Raw genomic sequence first — 5,315 nt, forward strand, 5'->3', positions numbered from 1 at the left:
ACCAGCTCTGCTGTAGTCTCCCAAGTGCTTAGTATAATGCTCTGCACAGAGTAATCAAGCCATCAGTGGTATTTATTGAGCACTTTCTATGTGCAGAGCACTATACTAAACACTTGGGAGAGTAGAATGCAGCAGAATTAGTAGCCACGTTCCCTGACCATAACGAGCTGATGGTCAAGAGGACAACCTTACAGTCTAGAGGCAGTTTACAGTCTACAGTCTAAGCACTCAATAAATGCCATTAATTTCCTAGAGAGCAGTAAATGTGTCTCTCTTTAAATTTTATACTCCCAAGTGGTTATTGCAGTGCTCTACACTTAAGAGGAGCTCAAGGCATCCTTTTGATGATGATGATGATGATGATGATAACAATGCTGCTGCTGCTGCAGATAATAGTAATACTAGTAATGATGCTATTTGTAAAGCGCTTACTATGTGCCAGTCACTGTTCTAAGCTCAGGGGTAGAAACAAAGTAATCAGGTTGTCCCACATGGGGCTCACAGTCTTAATCCCCATTTAACAGATGAGGTGCCTGAGGTACAGAGAAGTGAAGCCCAAAGTCACACAGCAGACAAGGGGCGGAGCTGGGTTTAGAACCCACGTCCTCTGACTCCCAAGCCTGTGCTCTTGACCCTAAGCCACACTAATGATAATGATGACAACAATGATGATGATGAGGAGGAGGAGGAGGAAGGGGATCACAATAAGGATGATGATGGTCACATCTCTACTTAGGTGGCATCCTTCTTTCCCTGGTGGGTAAGGGCAATAAACCCCTCTCAGGGTTGCACCTGGAGAGTTTCCAGGCCTCTGCCAGTCTCGACTGCTGAAGGAACAGTCAAGCAGAGGCCTAACCATTCCATTCCTAGCTTGACCAGCGGCTAGTGAGTGGAAGGCAATCTGCTACAAGTCAAAATTCACCTGTGCTGGGCAGCAGTGGCACTGGAGAGAGTCGAGGGCAGAGACTCAAGTTGATTGTGCAGAAGGAGGCAGTGATAAACCACTTCTGGATTTTTACTAAGAAAACTCTGTGGATCCACTACCAGAACGATTGCAGATGGAGGTGGGGTGTTCTGGAAGAGATGAGTCCATGGCGTCACTATAGGTCAGAGATGACTCAACACTATAAGAAAGACCAGGGGAATGAATCAATGCAATTGATTAATTGATCCTTTTCCTTTTTTTTAATTTGCAAATTCAGATTCTAAGTCTCCCGGGTAGTGATCAGGTCTACTGTTTGTTTCTCAGTGGCTTCTATTGTACCACTGGCACTCAGCAGATGATGAATAAATGATAGCATCCCTGAACAGAATGAGACTGTCAAAGATAAACTGCCAAATTTCAAACAAAAAAGTCTTCTGAAGAAAAGGAAGATTTTCGACAGGCATCAATTAAAACAAAGAAAACCTTCTATGTGGGGTAAAATGAGCAGTCTTTTATGTCTAGACCCAGAAAGGTCTAGGATGATTTAATTTTACTGTGGTTTCTGCTTTGTTTTATTGTGTTGTATTTAAAAAAAGAACCCTAACACAAAGGACCATAAAGGGGAATCATGAGAAACATCAGCTGCAGACCTACAGCTGCTGTTTCCTGAGCTGTATTTTCATGCTCAGATGAAAACATTAAAAACTTGTGACAAGGGGTTTGGTTAAAAAATGATGTCCAGACTAAGCAGCTTTTTCTCTCGTTCTTTATAAGCAAAGAAGTCATTCATTTTAAGATATAATTTGGGGCCTCCTTCTCTCCTGCACCCCAAGTCTTTATGACAGTAGCATTCATTCATTCAGTAGTATTTATTGAGTGCTTACTATGTGCAGAGCACTGTACTAAGCACTTGGAATGTACAATTGGGCAAGAAATAGAGACAATCCCTGCCCAGTGACAGGCTCACAGTCTAAACAATGGGCTCACAGTCTAAACAATGGGCTCACAGTCTAAACAATGGGCTCACAGTGGAGCAGTCCATAGTCTTTACTGAGAGCTTATCTTCTGAAGAGCACTAAGCTAATCACTTGGGAGAACACACTAGAGTTGATAGAAATGATTCCTTCCTTCAAAGAACTTACGGTCTAGAAGCGAAGATGGATGCTAAAATAAATTACAGTTAGAAGGAAGCAACAGACTTTAAATATATATATAGATGTATATGTATCTGGGAAGCAGCATGACTCAGTGGAAAGAGTATGGGCTTGGGAGTCAGAGGTCATGGGTTCGAATACCGGCTCTGCCATTTGTCAGCTGACTGTGGGAAAGTCACTTAACCTCTCTGTGCCTCAGTTACCTCATCTGTAAAATGGAGATTAAGACTGTGAGCCTCACGTGGGACAACCTGATTACCCTGTATCTCCCCCAGCACTTAGAACAGTGCTCTGCACATAGTAAGCGCTTAACAAATACCAACATTATTATTATTATCTTATTTGGTTGGCCTGAGTACCCAATTTCTGAGTAGCCAGGAGAACAATGTTGGGCTAGTGAGTAGAGCATGAGCCTGGGAATCAGAAGAACTTAGGTTTTATTCCCTGCTCCAGCACTTATCTGCTGTGTGACCTTGGGCGTGTCACTTCATTTCTCTGTGCCTCAATTACCTCATCTGTAACATGGGGATTAAGATTGTAAACCCTATGTGGGACAGGTTCTGTGTCCAATCTGATTACTTGGATCTAGCCCCGAGTTTAGTACAGTGCCTGGCACATAGTATGTGCTTAACAAGTATCAGAAAAATATTATTAAACAACGCAGAAGTGCTGAAGTGGCAGTGGAAGGAAAGTTAGTTGGAGAGACTAGAGATTAATCAGGGAGGCTTCCTGGAGGACTTGTGATTCAGAAGGGCTTTGAAGATGAGGAGAATGGGGATCTGACTAATGTGCTAATGTGAGGGAAAGGGAGTTCCAGGTCAAAGGGAGGGCATGGACAAAAGATCAGCAATGAGAGAGAAAAGAGTGAGGCACATTGAGTAGGTGGGTATTAGAGGAGCAAAGTTTGTGAGCTAAAGTATAGTGGGAGAGCAGCAAGGAATAAAGAGGGCAGAGAGAGTTGATTGAGTGCCCTAAAGCTGGATGTAAAAGGTTTCTCTTTGTTGTGGAGAGGAATGGGCAACCACTGGAAGGTTTTCAGGAGTGGAGAAGCACATGCAAAATGATATTTTAGGAACACATTCTGGACTGCAGAGTCAATTATGGACTGGAGAGGGGAGAGAGTGCAGAGAGAGAGAGAGAGAAGGTTTGTGTTGCTTGGATAATGCTGAGGCTGAATAAAGGAAAATGGTTAAGCTGTGCTTGAGAGTGCTGGATTCATCACAAAATATTTAGTCCACTTGTTTCCACTAGAGTATGGAAACCCCATGTGAGTGTGTGTGTGTGACATGGCTAATAATAATAATAGTAATAATACTAAATATTGTATTTGTTAAGCATTTACTATGTGCCAAGCACTATTCTAAGCACTAGGGTAGATACAAGGTCAAGTTGTCCCACTTGGGGCTCACAGTCTTAATCTTCATTTTACACATGGGGTAACTGAGACACAGAGAAGTTAAGTGGCTTGCCCAAGGTCACACAGCAGACAAGTGGCAGAGCCAGAATTAGAACCCTCTGACTCCCAAGCCTGGGCTCTTTCTGCTAAGCCATGCTGCTTCTCAATGGGATTTCTGCCTGACCCAGGATTTCATTCATTCAACTGTATTTATTAAGTGCTTATTGTGTGCAAAGCAGAGATGGGTTAGCAAATATTGGAATTTTTTTAGAACAGGGGAGATGCAGTAATAACAATTATGGTACTTGTTAAGTTCTTGCTATGTGCCAAGCACTGTTCTCAGTACTAGGATAGATGCAAATTAATCAGGCTGGACACAGTCACTGTCCCACATGGGGTTCACACTCTTAATCCCCATTGTACAGATGAGGTAACTGAGGCCCAGAGAAATTATGTGATTTGCCCAAGGTCACACAGAAGACGTGGCAGAGCCGAATTAGAACCCAGGTCCTTCTGACTTCTAGGCCTGTGCTCTATCCACTAAGCCACACTGCTATGCAGAACCAAACACTGAAGTGAAGCAAGGACTGGAATGGGGAGAGGATGAGAGCAGGGAGGTCAGCAAGGAGGGTGACGCAGTTACCGAGATGGGATATCACTAATGTTTTTCCTCCATTCCCATCTCCCAAGACCCCCAAAAGATTTCATGCTTCTTAAATGTGTAAACTGATTTCCCAAGTCTCTCAGATATTGCAACGTCTTCAGTTCCTCTTGTCCCCACTTAGCTTTTCTCAACAGCATGGTGACCACAACAACCACAGATTGAGGGAACATTGTGCAGTTGCCAAATTAACTGAAAACTGTGGATAGCTATTTGGCTTGTGATGGCACCCTGACCTCATCTCTTCAATCCTGACAAACAGGGTGTATGACATTTTTGTATACTTTCCAGTCTGTCAGCTTGTTGACTTGTTTTTTCCAGCCCCATAATATTTTCTATAGGACCTAGCTTCCCTAGAATACAGCTGGGATCATGTTTCTTTTTCCTAATACCCCTGTAAGGCAGGAAGAGAAAGGATTGCCATCCTCTTTTACAGATGAACATACTGAGTCCCAGAGAGATTCAGTGACTTGCCCAAAGCCACCCAGTGTGTCACTGGCTATCGTCTATCTCGATACAATTTATTAGTTCTCAAAACCCTGCTTTCTTTTAGAACTCGCCCAATTTCTTTTAGGCTTATACTCATTTTGAGTAGGGCGGCTGTCACTCACTCTCTACTTGTAGCCTACAGAAGAACTCTCTATGGGTCACGTGTTTTGCTCATTCCCTGGCCTGAATTTGAACCCTTGCAATAGGAGGAAGAAGCAAGTTTTGCAGCTTACCCTCAGCTTCCTGAGTCCGCCATTCACTGCTGTTTCTACTGCCAGTTTCTTTTTCACTGTTTCACTGCCCTCCTGTGAGACTTCCAGTGGTTTGAAATCGCAAGGTAATCTGAGATCGTCTCTCTGTTTACTTAGTAATTTTCTGCCAAAGAAAAACCAATTTTAGTGTGATTTTCTATGGCAATATTTATATTAGCATAGGCAAGTAAGAAATGAGCACTGTAAATGACTGAATGTCCCTTTGAAGTATTTTGGAGAGATTGTCCTGTGCTAGAGCTAGTTGCAGTCACCTTGGACAGAGGAATGAAACAAAACTGCTTTAACACAAGGACTTTCACTGATGGAATCCCTTTGACCATTTGTTTTTTATAAGGCTCACCAAGTCCAATTTTCCCCAGAGACTGCATCACTCCCAAGTCCAAGTTACACAGGATTAGGAAGCTGCATTCTTTCTTTC

At 43.0% G+C, this 5,315-nt stretch overlaps 1 non-coding gene across 1 annotated transcript; it reads left to right on the plus strand.

Annotated features, from left to right (window-relative positions):
• Positions 1-774: 774 nt before the first annotated feature.
• Positions 775-912, plus strand: LOC114812419. Its single transcript, XR_003760072.1, has one exon. It is a non-coding gene; the product is annotated as a small nucleolar RNA SNORA7 (small nucleolar RNA).
• The last annotated feature ends 4,403 nt before the right edge of the window (positions 913-5,315 follow it).

This window comes from Ornithorhynchus anatinus, chromosome 5 (genome assembly GCF_004115215.2).
Source record: "Ornithorhynchus anatinus isolate Pmale09 chromosome 5, mOrnAna1.pri.v4, whole genome shotgun sequence".
Lineage (NCBI taxonomy): Eukaryota > Metazoa > Chordata > Mammalia > Monotremata > Ornithorhynchidae > Ornithorhynchus > Ornithorhynchus anatinus.